Below are 21,479 nucleotides of genomic sequence, written 5' to 3'. Positions count from 1 at the left end.
GCTAGTAGCACATAGGTTAAGAAATTACAAAATCAGAGTCTTGTCTACAAATGCTCGCAGTTTAGGGAATAAGATTAATGAACTTGAGTCTATAATGGCATCTGAGAATACAGGGAATGCAGAATTATTAGGCAAGTTGTATTTTTGAGGATTAATTTTATTATTGAACAACAACCATGTTCTCAATGAACCCAAAAAACTCATTAATATCAAAGCTGAATATTTTTGGAAGTAGTTTTTAGTTTGTTTTTAGTTTTAGCTATTTTAGGGGGATATCTGTGTGTGCAGGTGACTATTACTGTACATAATTATTAGGCAACTTAACAAAAAACAAATATATACCCATTTCAATTATTTATTTTTACCAGTGAAACCAATATAACAGCTCAACATTCACAAATATACATTTCTGACATTCAAAAACAAAACAAAAACAAATCAGTGACCAATATAGCCACCTTTCTTTGCAAGGACACTCAAAAGCCTGCCATCCATGGATTCTGTCAGTGTTTTGATCTGTTCACCATCAACATTGCGTGCAGCAGCAACCACAGCCTCCCAGACACTGTTCAGAGAGGTGGACTGTTTTCCCTCCTTGTAAATCTCACATTTGATGATGGACCACAGGTTCTCAATGGGGTTCAGATCAGGTGAACAAGGAGGCCATGTCATTAGATTTTCTTCTTTTATACCCTTTCTTGCCAGCCACGCTGTGGAGTACTTGGACGCGTGTGATGGAGCATTGTCCTGCATGAAAATCATGTTTTTCTTACCTTGCAGACTTCTTCCTGTACCACTGCTTGAAGAAGGTGTCTTCCAGAAACTGGCAGTAGGACTGGGAGTTGAGCTTGACTCCATCCTCAACCCAAAAAGGCCCCACAAGCTCATCTTTGATGATACCAGCCCAAACCAGTACTCCACCTCCACCTTGCTGGTGTCTGAGTCGGACTGGAGCTCTCTGCCCTTTACCAATCCAGCCATCTGGCCCATCAAGACTCACTCTCATTTCATCAGTCCATAAAACCTTAGAAAAATCAGTCTTGAGATATTTCTTGGCCCAGTCTTGACGTTTCAGCTTGTGTGTCTTGTTCAGTGGTGGTCGTCTTTCAGCCTTTCTTACCTTGGCCATGTCTCTGAGTATTGCACACCTTGTGCTTTTGGGCACTCCAGTGATGTTGCAGCTCTGAAATATGGTCAAACTGGTGCCAAGTGGCATCTTGGCAGCTGCACGCTTGACTTTTCTCAGTTCATGGGCAGTTATTTTGCGCCTTGGTTTTTCCACACGCTTCTTGCGACCCTGTTGACTATTTTGAATGAAACGCTTGATTGTTCGATGATCACGCTTCAGAAGCTTTGCAATTTTAAGAGTGCTGCATCCCTCTGCAAGATATCTCACTATTTTTGACTTTTCTGAGCCTGTCAAGTCCTTCCTTTGACCCATTTTGCCAAAGGAAAGGAAGTTGCCTAATAATTATGCACACCTGATATAGGGTGTTGATGTCATTAGACCACACCCCTTCTCATTACAGAGATGCACATCACCTAATATGCTTAATTGGTAGTAGGCTTTCGAGCCTATACAGCTTGGAGTAAGACAACATGCATAAAGAGGATGATGTGGTCAAAATACTCATTTGCCTAATAATTCTGCACGTAGTGTATAGATTTAGTGGCTGTTACTGAGACATGGTTCAATGGGAGTAATGACTGGGATATAAAAATACCAGGGTTCTCTCTATATAGGAAAGACAGGGAAGGCAAGAAAGGGGGAGGGGTGGCCCTGTATGTGAAAGATAGCATAAAATCTAATTTAATACAAGTTAGCAAGACCAATTTAGAGTCAGTTTGGGTTACGTTGCAGCATGATAATCATAAGGTAACTCGTGTAGGTGTGATATATAAGCCACCTGGCCAAGTCAAAGAATTAGATAATCTACTAGTTGAGGAAATTGCTAAAATTACATTGAAAGAGGAAGTTATCATTATAGGAGACTTTATTCTTCCTGATGTAAACTGGAAAACCAAAATAGCTAGTTCTGCCAGGAGTACAGATATTCTAAATTCCCTACTGGGATTATCTCTACAGCAAGTAGTTGAGGAGTCAACCCGGAAGAAGGCCATTTTAGATTTAGTATTCACAAATGGGAATTTGGTATCTGATATAACTGTAGGGGAAAGCTTGGGATCTAGTGATCACCAGTCAGTGTGGTTTATTCTAAGTATAGTGACTGAGTCACACCACACAAAAACAAAAGTTTGAGATTTGAGAAAAACGGACTTTTCTAAAATTAGATTAGACGTATACGAGTCCCTATCACAGTGGTGGCGAACCTATGGCACGGGTGCCAGAGGTGGCACTCAGAGCCCTCCCTGTGGGCACCCACATCCTGGAATAAGTCTGTGGTGTACCAATATGCCATAGACTTTTCCTGCCATTTATCAGCGCAGGGCGCACTATGAACAGCGCAGGCAGCGCACTGAATGTAGGCAGGGTATTATAGCTAAATGATAAAGTACATGGAAGATACACTATACTGGACTGTAGTATTCAGGGTGAATTACCGTGTCGGCACTTTGCAATAAATAAGTGGGTTTTGGGTTGCAGTTTGGGTACTCGGTCTCTAAAAGGTTTGCCATCACTGCCCTATCAGATTGGAACAGTTTCAATGGAGTCCAGGAGAAATGGGACTACTTAAAAGTGGCATTATTGAAGGCAACAGAAAATTGCATTAGCTAGTCAGTAAAAGAAAAATAGGAAGAGACCATTGTGGTACTCAACAGAAGTGGCCAAAATTATTAAAAACAAAAAGATAGCATTTAGTAATTATAAATAAATAAATTTAAAAAAACGAGGATGACAGAGAAAATTATAAAAGATTAGGCAGAGAGAGACCAAGCAAGTTATAAGAGCTTCTAAAGCACAGGCAGAAGATAAATTAGCTCAGTCAGTGAAAAAAGGTAATAAGACATTCTTAAGATACATAAATGAAAAAAAGAAACTAAAACAAGGAATTACCAAATAAAAAAAAAGAAGAAGGAAGGTGTATGGAAAAACATAAAGAACTAGCTGACTGCCTCAATGAATACTTCTGTTCAGTTTTTACAAAGGAAAATGAAGGAAAAGGACCTCAGTTAGGGAGGAAGACTAATAAATATTTTGATGCATGTGTCTTTACAGAGGAAGAGGTTCTAAGTCAGCTATCTAAAATTAATACGAATAAGTCACAGGGGCCTGATGGGATACACCCAAAGCTATTAAAAGAGCTTAGCGGTGAACTAGCAAAACCATTAACAGATTTATTTAACCAATCACTGGTAACAGGAGTCGTTCCAAAAGATTGGAAATTAGCAAATGTTGCGCCCATTCACAAGAAAGGTAGTAGGGTGGAATTGGGCAACTATAGGCCAGTAAGCCTCACATCAATAGTGGGGAAATTAATGGAAACCATACTTAAGGAGAGGATTGTGGAACATCTAGCATCCTATGGATTGAAAGATGAAAAACAGCGTGGGTTTACTTAAGGGAGATCGTGTCAAACTAATCTTATCGATTTTTTTGATTGGGTGACTAAAATAATAGATGGCGGAGGTGCAGTAGACATTGCTTATCTAGACTTTAGTAAGGCTTTTGATACTGTCCCACATAGAAGGCTTATCAATAAATTGGAGTCTTTGAGCTTGGACTCCCATATTGTTGACTGGATTAGGCAGTGGTTGAGGGACAGACAGAGGGTTGTTGTCAATGGAGTATATTCAGACCATGGTCTTGTTACCAGTGGGGTACCTCAGGGATCTGTTCTGGGACCCATATTGTTTAATAGCTTTATCAGCGAAATTGCAGAAGGCCTCGATGGTAAGGTGTGTCTTTTTGCTGATGACACAAAAATTTATAACAGTGTTGATGTTCCTGGAGGGATATATCAAATGGAAAAGGATTTAGAAAAACTAGAGGAATGGTCAAAAATCTGGCAACTAAAATTTCATGTTGATAAGTGCAAAATAATGCACCTGGGGCGTAAAAACCCAAGAGCAGAATATAAAATCAGTGATACAGTCCTAACCTCAGTATCTGAGGAAAGGGATTTAGGGGTCATTATTTCAGAAGACTTAAAGGTAGGCAGACAATGTCATAGAGCATTAGGAAATGCTAGCAGAATGCTTGGGTGTATAGGGAGAGGCATTACCAGTAGAAAGAGGGAGGTGCTCATGCCGATTTACAGAGCACTAGCGAGACCTCATTAGGAGTATTTTGTCCAGTACTGGAGACCATATTTCCAGAAGGATATTGATACTTTGGAGAGAGTTCAGACAAGAGCTACTAAACTAGTACATGGATTGCAGGATAAAACTTACCAGGAAAGATTAAAGGGAGTCTTTCACCTAATCTGAGCGTTTTAGACCGCTCAGATCAGGTTATAGACTCTTTAACCCTCATTACGATCATACCTTTGTCTTATGTGTCCCTCGCCCAGATAATGAAAACAACACTTTTTAAACTTATGCAAATTACCTTCTGAAGGTGCCCAGGGGCGGCGTTACTGGGCGATGTGCCCAGAAAAACACACCTCCAGCCGGCGGACTTCATGAGCGGCACCAGAGGACGGCGGGCTGGGAACTGGCCCGCGCCTGCGCACTGCTCTGCCCATTATGGGCAGATGAACAGCTTTTCATATTGCGCATGCGCCGGCCAACTAAAGACAGCCGGCCGGCGCATGCGCAATATGAAAGGATGTTCCTCTGCCCATAATGGGCAGAGCAATGCGCAGGTGCGGGCCAGTTCCCAGCCCGCCGTCCTCTGGTGCCGCTCGTGACGTCCGCCTGCTGGAGGTGTGTTTTTCTGGGCACATCGCCCAGTAACGCCGCCCCTGGGCACCTTCAGAGGGTAATTTGCATAAGTTTAAAAAGTGTTATTTTCATTATCTGGGCGAGGGACACATAAGACAAAGGTATGATCGTAATGAGGGTTAAAGAGTCTATAACCTGATCTGAGCGGTCTAAAACGCTCAGATTAGGTGAAAGACTCCCTTTAAAGGACCTTAACATGTATAGCTTGGAAGAAAGACGAGACAGAGGGGATATGATAAAAACTTTTAAATACATAAAGGGAATCAACAAGGTAAAAGAGTAGAAATTATTTAAAAGAAGAAAAACTGCTACAAGAGGACATAGTTTAAATTAGAGGGGCAAAGGTTTACAAGTAATATCAGGAAGTATTACTTTACTGAGAGAGTAGTGGATGAATGGAATAGCCTTGCTGCAGTAGTGGTAGCTGCAATACAGTGAAGGAGTTTAAGCATGCATGGGATAGGCATAAGGCCATCCTTCATATAAGATAGGGCCAAGGGCTATTCATAGTATTCAGTATATTGGGCAGACTAGATGGGCCAAATGGTTCTTATCTGCCGACACATTCTATGTTTCTATGTCCATCAATGCCGACCAATCCAACTATAGTATACACTAGAGCTGCTAATCTAGGATTCAAAATTTCTCCAACTGTCAAGCTAAATAAAAAACCATCTGATCATTCTATGAACAACTGGCTGAACTCGAAAGTTTTTTTTAGGTGTAATAGCTGTGGTAACTATAAAAATATCTTCCACTTCTAATTCACATATGAGATACGCAATTTACATACTACAATGCCCGTGTAATAAACAATATATTGGTCATAACAAGAGAACCCTGAAGGGTCTCTGAACACTGTGCAAAGAAAAGGAATGGATTTGACAACCATACTGTTTCAAGACATTTTAAACTGCACCATAACCAAAACCCGAAGGACCTTTTTTTCGCTGCCATTGAAAGGGTAAAACCCCATTGAAGAGGGGGTAACTTCATCAAGCAAATGTTGAGCTTGGAATCCAGATTTATTTTTGATTTTAATTCAATGTTTCCTATGGGTTTAAATGCCGAACTTGAACTATTTGGCTTTCTCTAAGATGGGCGCCCTATGCTCGACGACGGTCCAGAGGTGGTTTGTTTATACCCACTCTGGCCCCTCCTTGGCGTAGGGCCTCCACCCACACGTCTGTCAAGCTGTAGTTCAAATATTACTGTACAATATCCTGCCTGAGCAAACAAGTGATATTTTTGCATATTTTTCCATTCTTTTTTTTGTATTTTTTAAGCTTCTTTTAAGTATTTTAATGAAACAATATATGACTTACACTTACTTTTTTCCCCCTCATTAATAAGGGAAAACGCACCTTTGTGTAAGAAAACGCATCAATTCCGCATGACAACTGTAGTGACAATAGAACTTAAAATAGAACCCCTATGCAGTTCTAAATTATGAGAACACTATGGGGGTCATTTTAGGGGACTTGTTGTTCTCTAATTTTATTGAAGACGGTATCCAAATATTGGCATAATCAAGGTGCAAAAAAAAAATAAAAAATTAATATTTTGTTTGCGGAAACAAGTGATATCTATTGGCATTTTAGACAGAATAATATATGACTTATACTCATCCCCCTTTTATAGCATTGATGAGGAAAAAACGTATCCTCATGTAAGAAAACGCATCAGTACCGCACGATAAATTAAGTAATAATAGAATATAGAAATATAGATTTTTATGGAGTAGAACGTTCCACATGTTATTGGCTAAGATAGATATTCTACCGCATTTATATTTGTATGGTCTGTTTTTGTCTTTTTTCCTGTTATTAAATCCAACTTGAATCCATTCCGGACCTTACTATTCTTGGAGGCGCTATATAAAGGAGGGCTAAATCATTTTGCCGGTTACCACTGAGGAAGGGGCCAGGAATAGACCCCGAAACGCATCTGGTTTGAAGGATACCCGCTTACTATATGATGGACTTATACCGTCATATGTAATTCTCCTTCTATGGATATTCTCTAACTCTACATGCAGAGCCCGTAACATTGGATACAATTTCCACACTCCACCCGATATACACGTGGTACACTGTGATCTCAACCTCTTACCTTAAAGAGAACCGGGGATATCACACAAGCGGCTGAAGTGGCCGAAAAACACCCAGATAGAGACAGCGTTGAATTGAAGTGGCAAACTAGCGGAGATAAGTGGTTACAGTCACAGCGCTGAAGCGGTTGAAGACTTCAGGGCAGGTACTCACGAACATAACGCTGCAACCACGTGGGACTGCCACTGTGAGCGCAGCATAAATACCGCAGTATAAACATTGTATTAACCCAACATATGAGGCTATACAAATAATTGCATTTGCCTATGTTTGAGCTCTATACACTTTTTGGGCAGCATATAGTAACACATAATCTCTGGGTCCTATACACAGAAAACTATATATACACACCGCTATTCAACATCAGTTTTTTACCATTTAGAGTGAACATGTTCAGACCTGCATACATGAGGAGTGACTGAGAGATATGATCTAGTTCAGGCATGCTCAACCTGCGGCCCTCCAGCTGTTGTAAAACTACAACTCCCACCATGCCCTGCTGTAGGCTGATAGCTGTAGGCAGTCCAGGAATGATGGGAGTTGTAGTTTTTCAACAGCTGGAGGGCCGCAGGTTGAGCATGCCTGATCTAGTTGATTTATGAACTTTGCATCATTTGGATAATATCGTTTATGGACTACTTTTAACAACATCTGTTTATGCAATATGCATGAAGATTATTTCCAACAGCATTTTCAGTTCTGGTTTTCTACAAATGTCATGATGAACTAACCAGTGTTAGTAATTTTTACTGTATTTGTTTTTATTCACATATATATTGTCTAGAGTTTTTTTTATATATTTTTCATATATAGTGCTATTAACTATTAAATCACCAAGTAGCAATTTAGATTCTGGGTGTCACGGCTGGCGGTGGGGGAAACCCCCAGCCGTGCGGTGCCAGGAGATGGTAGGGTTACCCCTTGGCCGGGACCACAGAGTTAGGGAGCAGGTCACCTCCTATTGCGTCCCTAACGCTGACCCTGTCTCCTATCTGTATGAGCCGACCTTGGTGGTAGGAGGACTCATACGCCGGAACCTTAAAGTCCCTACGAGCCCTCAAGTCGGCCCTGTACTAGGGGACAGAGTGAGACGACCTGCTCCTCCTAGGAACGGGGGAGCAGGAGTCTCAACGGCCAAGCAACACAGGGGAATACAATAACAGACTTATGGCAGTGACAGGCAAATGGGACCAACACATCACTCACCTGCCACAGACAACAAACCCTGGATCCCATGTGCAGGTGCTGCGGTTCAGACACCAACGAACACAGCACACACCAGACATCCCACAGGAACCCAGGACCACAAGCTGCACTAACATAAAACCCCACACACACCTAAATAACACCGTGAAACATAGAAATTCCCGACAGAGGTTTTATGACCAGAAGGATGGTCCCCACTGGTAGATGGTGGAAACAGGAGGCTGCTCCAGCCAGCATGGCTGAGAGCAACCTACTGAACCAAGCCAGGAACTGAGGCTTTATAGGCCAAGTGGCCCCACCCACCGGTCAGACACACCCAGTGACTCACAGACACACTGGGAAGGGAATTAACCCTTCCAACACCACAGAAGGGAAGGGAAGACAGCAACTAAAAGGAACAGTGTCCACACACAACAAACACACTGTGCCCACCAATAAAAGGCACACCTAAAGGAGAGGTTGCCAGGTGCAACCGCATGCCTACCGCAGCAAGCTGCCTAACACCGCTCAGGCAGCGCTGCTGCCACATATCCAATGTTGCCAGCGGCAACCACACCTAGACCGCAGGCAACTGCATGCGGTCACAAGAAGTCACGACCATGACCAAAGGTCGTGACACTGGGGTGTTGGTTTCCATTTTCCAAGTGTTGAGTGCTCAGCCCTTGCCATTACTTTTCCACACCTGCCTAAAACTTCTGCATAGTACTGTACACACATACTAGCAGAATGACCTGGCTTTGCACAGGTATATTTAGTCTATTTCATTTAATGTTTTTTGTGAGTGGTTAAAAGATGTCCACAGTGTCCTCATAACAATGCCCCTCCCCCTTAACAGTGACCTCTACAGTGCCCCACCCCCTTAATATTGACCTTCACAGTGGCCCGCCCCCCTTAGCAGTGACATCCATGCACCTTATGATTACAATATGAGTGATCTCTATCCTCAAATTCATAGTGCCCTGCCCCCCTGAAAATATGACCTCCACTGCAGCCCCCCCCCTTAACAGTGAACCCTTAACAGCATCCCGGCTCTTAACAGTGACCTTCACAGAACTCCACCCCCTTAACAATGACCTCCACAGCACCCGGCCCCCTCAAAATGTGACCTGCATAAGTCTATGTCTTGCTGTGACTTCATGGGATTTCTGTAAATTGAATTCCAAAAAATGTATTTTGTACAAATGATGTTTTAGACAATGTTACTTTATTGTGTATAATAGCCCTATATAGGAACATAAAGCTCATCAGCATTTTTATGTTTTTATCCCCCTTAAATTTCACATATAATACTATAAAGAAAAGGTTTATTAAATCATGTACCCTATATTTTATGAGAAAGTATCTCAGTTATTCCTGTTATGTCTTCCTGATGTTTATCATTAATGACGAATTGTAACGGGGTGCCGAAGGCGCACTCGGTCACCCATCAGCCGCAGACCTCGGGAGCAAGGTTCTGTGTTTGACCTCGTTTCCAGTGCGGCTTTGCTAGCTGGGAGGATCCCTGCTCCTAGGTCTGCCTTTAGCGCCGAGCTGATCACTCGGTGCTCGACTGGTCGGTCTGTCGGTCATGTGATGCTGGCCACGTCACATGACCCTCACTCCCCACTATAATTACAGGCAGCCTGCTGGCCACAGGTTGCCTGTTAATTTAGGTTCCAGGCATTTGTTGGATACCTGTATACTTACCTGATCCTGTTCCCTGACGATCCTCTGCCTGCCCCTCCTGTACTGCGCATCCCTCCTGGTATTTTGACCTCAGCTTCCACCTGACTATTCTTTGCGGACTCCTTTGGTACTTCTCGACTCTCCTGGTATTTATGACCATAGCTTCTCCTGACCATTCTTTGCTTATCCCTCTGAACTGCATTGTCCTCTTGGTTTTGACCCGGTTTGTTCACTATCCGTTATTTGTCTTCTCTGTCCTTCCCGCACGTATCCTAAGTTAGGGACTGCCGTCCAGTTGTCCCCTTTCATCAGGACTTGTGAGGCAAGTAGGCAGGGCCAGGGGTGAGGGTGGAGCGCAGTGGTCACTATCCTTCCCCCTGTGTGTGTGTGTGTGTGTGTGTGTACTGGACCGTTACACAAATACCATCATATACATGAAGGAATAATACATAATGCATATATATAGATGAATAATGCTTAAGTGGGTTAGCTTTTTCTTACAAGAACAGCTCCTCTCACATCCATGAACTGTGCCTGGTCTTGCAACTCAGTCCTATGAAAGTAGATGAGGCTGAACTACATTACAAGATAGTGGCCATGGACAACAGTTATGCTATTTCAGGACAAAATTGAGACCATTTTTGTTTCTAATCTGATACAAGACAAATAGAAAGAGCAAATCCAAGGAGATTACCTTTCCTTTTGAAATGTAGGTTAGCTAGAGAAATTTAGGCCGTGAGTTATCAAAAACAACCTGTGTCTTGATAAGGCACAGGCGGCTGGAGCAGACATTTAATTTATGACGAGGTGCAGACCTTATCATATATTAAATGTCTGTCAGTTTCTGGCATTAATGATGTTGAATTTGCAGATCCTCCCTCACCACACCCCAGTTTCGGAAACCAGGTGAAAATGGCAGTAGAGACTTAAAAACGTTGTAGTAGCCTTTAAAAAGAAGCAAAACTGGTGGTGGAGGAGATAATAAATTCTCCCCATAGGTTTGACCAGTTCAGCAAAATTTTGTAAGTTAGAATTTCATATAGCTTGAAGTCAGGGCTCCTCCGGCAGTCCATGTGTCAAACTGAAATCTATGGTAGCTCAGAGCTGCCATAGAGTTCAGTCACTATTCAAGCCAGTTCCTGGTGTAAATTATGATGAATGTGTCGGGGCTGATGGCCCCACCCACACCATAACTGCGCCGCGCCCCCTTTTCAGCATTAATAACTTGCTTACACTTAGTGTATTCCAACAAAATTACCATCAACTGCGTAATACAATGTATTTATCTTCTTATTCAGGAATAAAAGTGGCTTAAAGAGGTTTTCCAAGACTTTAATACTAATGACCTATCCTCATGATAGGCCATCAGTATCTGATCAGTGGGTGTCCGACACATTAGCTGTTTAAGAAAGCACTGGCACTTACAGTAGCGCCATGGCCTTCTCTCAGCTTTTCCTAGGCCAGTAATGACACATTCATCAGTCACATAGCCTAGACACAGCACAGCTCAAGTAAATGGGGCTGAATTGCGACATGAAGCACAGGGGTTATACAATGTGCGGCGCTGCGCTTGGTGAGCACGGAGAAGGCCATGGCTGATTGGCGGGGGTCCTGGGTGTCAGTATTAATGTCTCAGAAAACCCTTTTAAGGAGTGCATGATAATATAAGGACCAGATGAGCTTGTGTTGGAACAATATTGCTTTCCCAGTGTGTACATACTCTGATAATACATTTTTAGTGAGCTCTATCTCATGAAATGCATTTTGACAAAATATTTTCTCCAAACTCCTGAAGCAAGAATTGAATCCATTGCACCTTATGATTACAATATGAGCGATCTCCATCCTCAAATTCATCCATCTCATGAAAATAACCTACAGGAAATCTGACCTTTTCAAATAACCAGCTTCACAGTCAGCAGCACTTAGTTGTTAGTGGTTAGCCTGCAGCTGGCAAAAAATAAATACCGTGCTTCATGCTTACACGACTGTTGCTTCTGTTCTTCCTACAGGGAATGTATCCCGCATATGTATGAAAAATAAACACCGTTCACCCAACATTTCTGAAAGGCTGGGCACAATTTAAAGACAAAGATATAAAAAAAATGTTTTTAAAAGCTCCAAAATGATGAAGCCAGAAAACATACAGAAGTAGCAATCCTCATGTTGAATAACACATTAATGGGCATCTGTCAGTAGATTTGTACATATGACACTTGCTGACCTGTTGTATGTGCGCTTAGCAGCTGAAGGTAACTGTGTTGGTCCGATGTTCATATGTGCCCGCATTTCTGAGAAGATTTATTATTTTTTATATATGCAAATGAGCCTCTAGGAACAACAGGGGCACTGCCATTACACCTAGAGGCTCTGCTCTTTCTGCAACTGCTGCATCTTCTCCACTTTCCCCATCACTCAGGTCTAGGCAATGAAAACATCATCACACCTGGCCCTATCAAAGTGCAGAGGGCGCGGCAAGTTGCAGAGATAGCGGACTGCACATACAGCAGGTCATCCAGTTTTATAGGTACAAGTCTGCTGACAGGTGCCCTTTACGTAAACAATGGCAGGAGACTTTTAATTGACTTTTCAAATGTTTTCAATGTCTCTTGTGCTGTGATATCACACTCATCAAGTTTAGAACTCCTACACCTGTATGGTAATAAATTTCATATCCATATTAGCTAGATCATGGGTGCACATCTGCTGCAGGTGTAAACAGATAGGGTTGAAAAAAGTTATTTGACTGTTACTTTATTCTCTTTTGTCTACACTGATCTGATCCCATTCATATTCCATGTCCTGCACTTCCTTGGGTGAAGGTATGAAAAATGCTATTCGTCTGCTTCACCGAATTTAACAAAGAAATTCAATTTGTGACAAATGACTTCATCATAAAGCGCATTCCTTTGTATGTAATGGGCGCAATGATGGGAAATGATGATTGCGCCACCCCCCATCATTGAACCCCCTAAATACCGTGTCCAACTACGATCGCGTATGAAAAAAATACACACTCACCTTATTCATTTGCTTGTGGGCAGGCTGTTGCCACCATCTTGATTGAAAACACCACGAAAAATCTCATGTTATCATGCTGGCCTGACGTCACTGCTCCCGGCCAGGGCGCTGGCATGGTGACATCACACGTCACCCCGCACACCTCCTGTGTAAAGTGATTGAAGTGCAATATAAGAAAAACAGCAACAGCTGTAATAATTAGAATCTAAACCAAACACCTACTGCATCGTTGGTGGTTCCAGTGTGAGTCATAGTGTCCCTAAACTGCTACTGCGCATGTCCGGGCATCCCGTGCTGTCTCAATCCAGCACTCGCCGGGACGCGTATCATGTGACCAGGGAGCGTAATCATGTCGATCACATGAGCGCTACCAAAATAACACAGACGCCTCTGGGGGCGGGAGCAGAGAGAACCGCTCAGGATCACCTGACCAGCCCAGTCACATGATCGGGGCACGCACATGTAAACAAAAGAATGTGAACTAAGTATTGATCATGATCAACATACAGATATAGAGTAGATGAATCTTACAATGAAATTAAACTCATTTGATGTAAAACATAACGGTTCCATTATATGCAGCATATTTAACTCACCCATAAGGGGAGAACACTAAAGTATGGAAAGAGGGAGAAATCAACCATAGTGCATGGCCAGACTATCCAGTAGGAGATCCTGGGATTGGGTGCGAAAATTCGCCACTATTGATGGCTGAATTATCAGCACCAGTTATAGTCCCATGAAGAAGGGCACAAGTTCATGTCAATCAGCACGAGACCAAGTTCTCATCCTAGACACCCCAAGTAAAACCACACTGATTCAGCGGCTGCAAGACTTAGCACAAAATGGACCCAAATATCATAAAAAATATTAAAATAAATGAGAAGAAATATAGCAAGAAAGCTGTAACACATCCAAATTGTATAGATGCCATTCTAATAATCATTCCTGGTAGGCCAGACGGGTAGAAATATAGTTAGTATAGATTAGATCACAAAAAGGAACCATCAAACTGTAGTGGTGATGAATAGTGTTAGTTGAGCACCATATGCAGTGTCCCACTTACGTGACCGTGGGCACCGCAAATGTGCTTTTATCATGTATTAATGTCATGTAATATGCCTGCATTTTGTATTTTATCTCCTGTCATATTCTCCCATGTCACAATGTGATTCTACATGCAAATATCCTTTACACAGGCCTAGTCAGGGTGCACTACACTTGTTTCTCCACAAGATGGAGCAGTGTCAGTGTGTATAAATAGCTTAGCTCAGACCTAAGTAGGCAGTTGGTTGGTTTAGGTCAATCCAAACCAGATCAGATGTTAAGCTCAGGCCAATCCAAGTGAGAGTTCAGTTCAAAGCAGTTCTCTCATGAGCTTACTCAGAAAGCAACAGTAATGTAGCTAAATTTCTCTATATTCGTTTTTTCTTTGAATATTCGCTATATTGCTATAACTTTGTTTTTTCAAATATTCGTAATATTCTAGAACAAGAATATATAGCAATATAGCGAATATTCGAAAAAACAAATATAGAGCAATTTAGCTAATATAGTGCTATAATCTTTTTTTTCATAGTTGCCATTTTTTTCCGATCTGAACTTCAGATGAGAAAAAAATTACAACTATTAGACAAAGAAGATTTGGACACTGTGCAAATCGTGAATAAAAACTGAATGCAATGATGTGGAGGTGCCAACTTCTAATATTTTATTCAGAATAGAACATAAATCATGGAACAAAAGTTTAAACTGAGAAAATGTACCATTTTAATGGAAAAATATGTTGAATCAGAATTTCATGGTGTCAACAAATTCCCCAAAAGTTGGGACAAGGCCATTTTCACCACTGTGTGGCAATCTCCCTTTCTTCTTACAACACTCAACAGACGTCTGGGGACCGAGGAGACTAGTTTCTCAAGTTTAGAAATAGGAATGCTCTCCCATTCTTGTCTAATACAGGCCTCTAACTGTTCAATCGTCTTGGGCCTTCTTTGTTGCACCTTCCTCTTTATGATGCGCCAAATGTTCTCTATAGGTGAAAGATCTGGACTGCAGACTGGCCATTTCAGTACCCGGATCCTTCTCCTACGCAGCCATGATGTTGTGATTGATGCAGAATGTGGTCTGGCATTATCTTGTTGAAAAATGCAGGGTCTTTCCTGAAAGAGATGACGTCTGGATGGGAGCATATGTTGTTCTAGAACCTGAATATATTGCATTGATGGTGCCTTTCCAGACATGCAAGCTGCCCATGCCACACGCACTCATGCAACCCCATACCATCAGAGATGCAAGCTTCTGAACTGAGCGTTGATAACAACTTGGGTTGTCCTTGTCCTCTTTGGTCCGGATGATATGGCGTCCCAGATTTCCAAAAAGAACTTTGAATCGTGACTCGTCTGACCACAGAACAGTCTTCCAATATGCCACACTCCATTTTAAATGATCCCTGGCCCAGTGAAAACGCCTGAGCTTGTGGATCTTGCTTAGAAATGGCTTCTTCTTTGCACTGTAGAGTTTCAGCTGGCAACGGCAGATGGCACGGTGGATTGTGTTCACTGACAATGGTTTCTGGAAGTATTCCTGAGCCCATTCTGTGTTTTCCTTTACAGTAGCATTCCTGTTTGTGATGCAGTGTCGTTTAAGGGCCGGAGATCACGGGCATCCAGTATGGTTTTACGGCCTTGACCCTTACGCACAGAGATTGTTCCAGATTCTCTGAATCTTCGGATGATGTTATGCACAGTTGATGATGATAGATGCAAAGTCTTTGCAATTTTTCGCTGGGTAACACCTTTCTGATATTGCTCCACTATCTTTCTGCGCAACATTGTGGGAATTGGTGATCCTCTACCCATCTTGGCTTCTGAGAGACACTGCCACTCTGAGAAGCTCTTTTTATACCCAATCATGTTGCCAATTGACCTAATTATTGTTAATTCGTCTTTCAGCTCTTCGTTATGCTCAAATTTACTTTTTCCAGCCTCTTATTGCTACTTGTCCCAACTTTTTGGGGATTTGTTGACACTGTGAAAATTTGAATCAACGTATTTTTCCTTTAAAATTATACATTTACTCGGATTAAACGTTTGATCTGTCATCTACGTTCTATTACAAATAACATATTGACATTTGCCATCTCCACATCATTGCATTCAGTTTTTATTCACAATTTGTTCAGTGTCCCAACTTTTTTGGAATCCGGTTTGTATATATTCTTGTTTTAGAATATGACGAATATTTGAAAAAACTAAGTTATAGCAATATAGCGAATATTCGGAAAAAAAAAAAAACAATATAGAGAAATTTAGCTACATTGCTGTTGCTTTCTGAGTAAGCTCATGAGAGAACTGCTTTGAACTGAACTCTCACTTGGATTGACCTGAGCTCAACATCTGATCTGGTTTTGATTGACCTAAACCAACCAACTGCCTACTTAGGTCTGAGCTAAGCTATTTATACACACTGACACTGCTCTATGCTATATATACCGAATATTCGAAAAAACGAAGTTATAGCAATATAGCGAATATTCGGAAAAAAAAAAATAGAGCAATTTAGCTAATATAGTGCTATAATCTTTTTTGTCTAATAGTTGTAAGTTGGAAAATTCGCAATAAAAACTTCGTATTACGAAAATTCGTATTACGAAAATTATAGCACAATTTTTTTTTTACAAAGGTATTTGTGATGAGGAAACATACAGGATAGGTACCACAGGAAATGTCACAGTTTGCAGTGTCACTGATATTTTAGGAATGCGCACAATTTACACAGGAGATGTGGCGCAAATGATTTAGTTGTCCACAGCGGCCTATTAAACGGTATTTTGCGCAGGATGCGCTAAAAATATATATTGCCGCTGTCACACACAATAGTCCTAAAAGGACTGTTGGGTCTCAGAAAAGTTTTTTGTATAGAAATATTCCTATTACACTCCCTAAACTGTCTGTCCCTTCCTATGCACAGCTCTCCCTAACACTGAGCAATTTAGCGCAGGTTGCGCTACAAACATATATTGTTGCTGTCACACTTACAAGGACTCTGAAACGTTTTGGTAGAAAAATTCCATTCCCTACACTTTCTATCCCTTCCTATGCTCAGCTCTCCCTGACTTAGGCCTCATGGCATTATCTTGTTGAAAAATGCAGGGTCTTTCCTGAAAGAGATGACGTCTGGATGGGAGCATATGTTGTTCTAGAACCTGAATATATTGCATTGATGGTGCCTTTCCAGACATGCAAGCTGCCCATGCCACACGCACTCATGCAACCCCATACCATCAGAGATGCAAGCTTCTGAACTGAGCGTTGATAACAACTTGGGTTGTCCTTGTCCTCTTTGGTCCGGATGATATGGCGTCCCAGATTTCCAAAAAGAACTTTGAATCGTGACTCGTCTGACCACAGAACAGTCTTCCAATATGCCACACTCCATTTTAAATGATCCCTGGCCCAGTGAAAACGCCTGAGCTTGTGGATCTTGCTTAGAAATGGCTTCTTCTTTGCACTGTAGAGTTTCAGCTGGCAACGGCAGATGGCACGGTGGATTGTGTTCACTGACAATGGTTTCTGGAAGTATTCCTGAGCCCATTCTGTGTTTTCCTTTACAGTAGCATTCCTGTTTGTGATGCAGTGTCGTTTAAGGGCCGGAGATCACGGGCATCCAGTATGGTTTTACGGCCTTGACCCTTACGCACAGAGATTGTTCCAGATTCTCTGAATCTTCGGATGATGTTATGCACAGTTGATGATGATAGATGCAAAGTCTTTGCAATTTTTCGCTGGGTAACACCTTTCTGATATTGCTCCACTATCTTTCTGCACAACATTGTGGGAATTGGTGATCCTCTACCCATCTTGGCTTCTGAGTAGAGTTGAGCGAACACCTGGATGTTCGGGTTCGAGAAGTTCGGCCGAACATCCCGGAAATGTTCGGGTTCGGGATCCGAACCCGATCCGAACTTCGTCCCGAACCCGAACCCCATTGAAGTCAATGGGGACCCGAACTTTTCGGCACTAAAAAGGCTGTAAAACAGCCCAGGAAAGAGCTAGAGGGCTGCAAAAGGCAGCAACATGTAGGTAAATCCCCTGCAAACAAATGTGGATAGGGAAATGAATTAAAATAAAAATTAAATAAATAAAAATTAACCAAAATCAATTGGAGAGAGGTTCCATAGCAGAGAATCTGGCTTCCCGTCACCCACCACTGGAACAGTCCATTCTCAGATATTTAGGCCCAGGCACCCAGGCAGAGGAGAGAGGTCCCGTAACAGAGAATCTGTCTTCATGTCAGCAGAGAATTAGTCTGCATGTCATAGCAGAGAATGAGGCTTCACGTCAGCCACCACTGCAACAGTCCATTGGCATATATTTAGGCCCAGCACCCAGGCAGAGGAGGGAGGTCCCGTAACAGAGAATCTGTCTTCATGTCAGCAGAGAATTAGTCTGCATGTCATAGCAGAGAATGAGGCTTCACGTCAGCCACCACTGCAACAGTCCATTGGCATATATTTAGGCCCAGCACACACACAGGCAGAGGAGAGAGGTCCCGTAACAGAGAATCTGGCTTCATGTCAGCAGAGAATCAGTCTGCATGTCATAGCAGAGAATGAGGCTTCACGTCAGCCACCACTGCAACAGTCCATTGGCATATATTTAGGCCCAGCACACACACAGGCAGAGGAGAGAGGTCCCGTAACAGAGAATCTGGCTTCATGTCAGCAGAGAATCAGTCTGCATGTCATAGCAGAGAATGAGGCTTCACGTCAGCCACCACTGCAACAGTCCATTGGCATATATTTAGGCCCAGCACCCAGGCAGAGGAGGGAGGTCCCGTAACAGAGAATCTGTCTTCATGTCAGCAGAGAATTAGTCTGCATGTCATAGCAGAGAATGAGGCTTCACGTCAGCCACCACTGCAACAGTCCATTGGCATATATTTAGGCCCAGCACACACACAGGCAGAGGAGAGAGGTCCCGTAACAGAGAATCTGGCTTCATGTCAGCAGAGAATCAGTCTGCATGTCATAGCAGAGAATGAGGCTTCACGTCAGCCACCACTGCAACAGTCCATTGGCATATATTTAGGCCCAGCACACACACAGGCAGAGGAGAGAGGTCCCGTAACAGAGAATCTGGCTTCATGTCAGCAGAGAATCAGTCTGCATGTCATAGCAGAGAATGAGGCTTCACGTCAGCCACCACTGCAACAGTCCATTGGCATATATTTAGGCCCAGCACCCAGGCAGAGGAGGGAGGTCCCGTAACAGAGAATCTGTCTTCATGTCAGCAGAGAATTAGTCTGCATGTCATAGCAGAGAATGAGGCTTCACGTCAGCCACCACTGCAACAGTCCATTGGCATATATTTAGGCCCAGCACCCAGGCAGAGGAGGGAGGTCCCGTAACAGAGAATCTGTCTTCATGTCAGCAGAGAATTAGTCTGCATGTCATAGCAGAGAATGAGGCTTCACGTCAGCCACCACTGGAACAGTCCATTCTCAGATATTTAGGCCCCGGCACCCAGGCAGAGGAGAGAGGTCCCGTAACAGAGAATCTGTCTTCATGTCAGCAGAGAATTAGTCTGCATGTCATAGCAGAGAATGAGGCTTCACGTCAGCCACCACTGCAACAGTCCATTGGCATATATTTAGGCCCAGCACCCAGGCAGAGGAGAGAGGTCCCGTAACAGACAATCTGGCTTCATGTCAGCAGAGAATCAGTCTTCATATCATAGCAGAGAATCAGGCTTCACGTCACCCACCACTGTAAGAGTCAATTTTCATAAATTTAGGCCCAGAACCCAGGTAGAGGAGAAAGGTCCCGTAACAGACAATCTGGCTTCATGACAGCAGAGAATCAGTCTGCATGTCATAGCAGAGAATCAGGCTTCACGTCAGCCACCACTGCAACAGTCCATTGTCATAAATTTAGGCCCAGCACCCAGGCAGAGGAGAGAGGTCCCGTAACAGACAATCTGGCTTCATGTCAGCAGAGAATTAGTCTGCATGTCATAGCAGAGAATCAGGCTTCATGTCAGCCACCACTGCAACAGTCCATTGGCATATATTTAGGCCTAGCACACAGGCAGAGGAGAGGTTCATTCAACTTTGGGTAGCATCGCAATATAATGGTAAAATGAAAATAAAAATAGGATTGAATGAGGAAGTGCCCTGGAGTCCAATAATATATGGTTATGGGGAGGTAGTTAATGTCTAATCTGGACAAGGGACGGACAGGTCCTGTGGGATCCATGCCTGGTTCATTTTTATGAACGTCAGCTTGTCCACATTGGCTGTAGACAGGCGGCTGCGTTTGTCTGTAATGACGCCCCCTGCCGTGCTGAATACACGTTCAGACAAAACGCTGGCTGCCGGGCAGGCCAGCACCTCCAAGGCATAAAAGGCTAGCTCTGGCCACGTGGACAATTTAGAGACCCAGAAGTTGAATGGGGCCGAACCATCAGTCAGTACGTGGAGGGGTGTGCACACGTACTGTTCCACCATGTTAGTAAAATGTTGCCTCCTGCTAACACGTTGCGTATCAGGTGGTGGTGCAGTTAGCTGTGGCGTGTTGACAAAAGTTTTCCACATCTCTGCCATGCTAACCCTGCCCTCAGAGGAGCTGGCCGTGACACAGCTGCCTTGGCGACCTCTTGCTCCTCCTCTGCCTTGGCCTTGGGCTTCCACTTGTTCCCCTGTGACATTTGGGAATGCTCTCAGTAGCGCGTCTACCAACGTGCGCTTGTACTCGCGCATCTTCCTATCACGCTCCAGTGCAGGAAGTAAGGTGGGCACATTGTCTTTGTAGCGTGGATCCAGCAGGGTGGCAACCCAGTAGTCCGCACAGGTTAAAATGTGGGCAACTCTGCTGTCGTTGCGCAGGCACTGCAGCATGTAGTCGCTCATGTGTGCCAGGCTGCCCAGGGGTAAGGACAAGCTGTCCTCTGTGGGAGGCGTATCGTCATCGTCCTGCCTTTCCCCCCAGCCACGCACCAGTGATGGACCCGAGCTGCGTTGGGTGCCACCCCGCTGTGACCATGCTTCATCCTCATCCTCCTCCACCTCCTCCTCATCCTCGTCCTCCTCGTCCTCCAGTAGTGGGCCCTGGCTGGCCACATTTGTACCTGGCCTCTGCTGTTGCAAAAAACCTCCCTCTGAGTCACTTCGAAGAGACTGGCCTGAAAGTGCTAAAAATGACCCCTCTTCCTCATCCTCCTCCTCCTCCTCCTGGGCCACCTCCTGTTCCATCATCGCCCTAAGTGTTTTCTCAAGGAGACATAGAAGTGGTATTGTAACGCTGATAACGGTGTCATCGCCACTGGCCATGTTGGTGGAGTACTCGAAACAGCGCAACAGGGCACACAGGTCTCGCATGGAGGCCCAGTCATTGGTGGTGAAGTGGTGCTGTTCTGTAGTGCGACTGACCCGTGCGTGCTGCAGCTGAAACTCCACTATGGCCTGCTGCTGCTCGCACAGTCTGTCCAGCATGTGCAAGGTGGAGTTCCACCTGGTGGGCACGTCGCATATGAGGCGGTGAGCGGGAAGGCCGAAGTTACGCTGTAGCGCAGACAGGCGAGCAGCAGCAGGATGTGAACGCCGGAAGCGCGAACAGACGGCCCGCACTTT

The sequence above is a fragment of the Bufo gargarizans genome, chromosome 2 (genome assembly GCF_014858855.1).
Source record: "Bufo gargarizans isolate SCDJY-AF-19 chromosome 2, ASM1485885v1, whole genome shotgun sequence".
NCBI lineage: Eukaryota > Metazoa > Chordata > Amphibia > Anura > Bufonidae > Bufo > Bufo gargarizans.
This window is presented reverse-complemented; position numbering follows the sequence as displayed.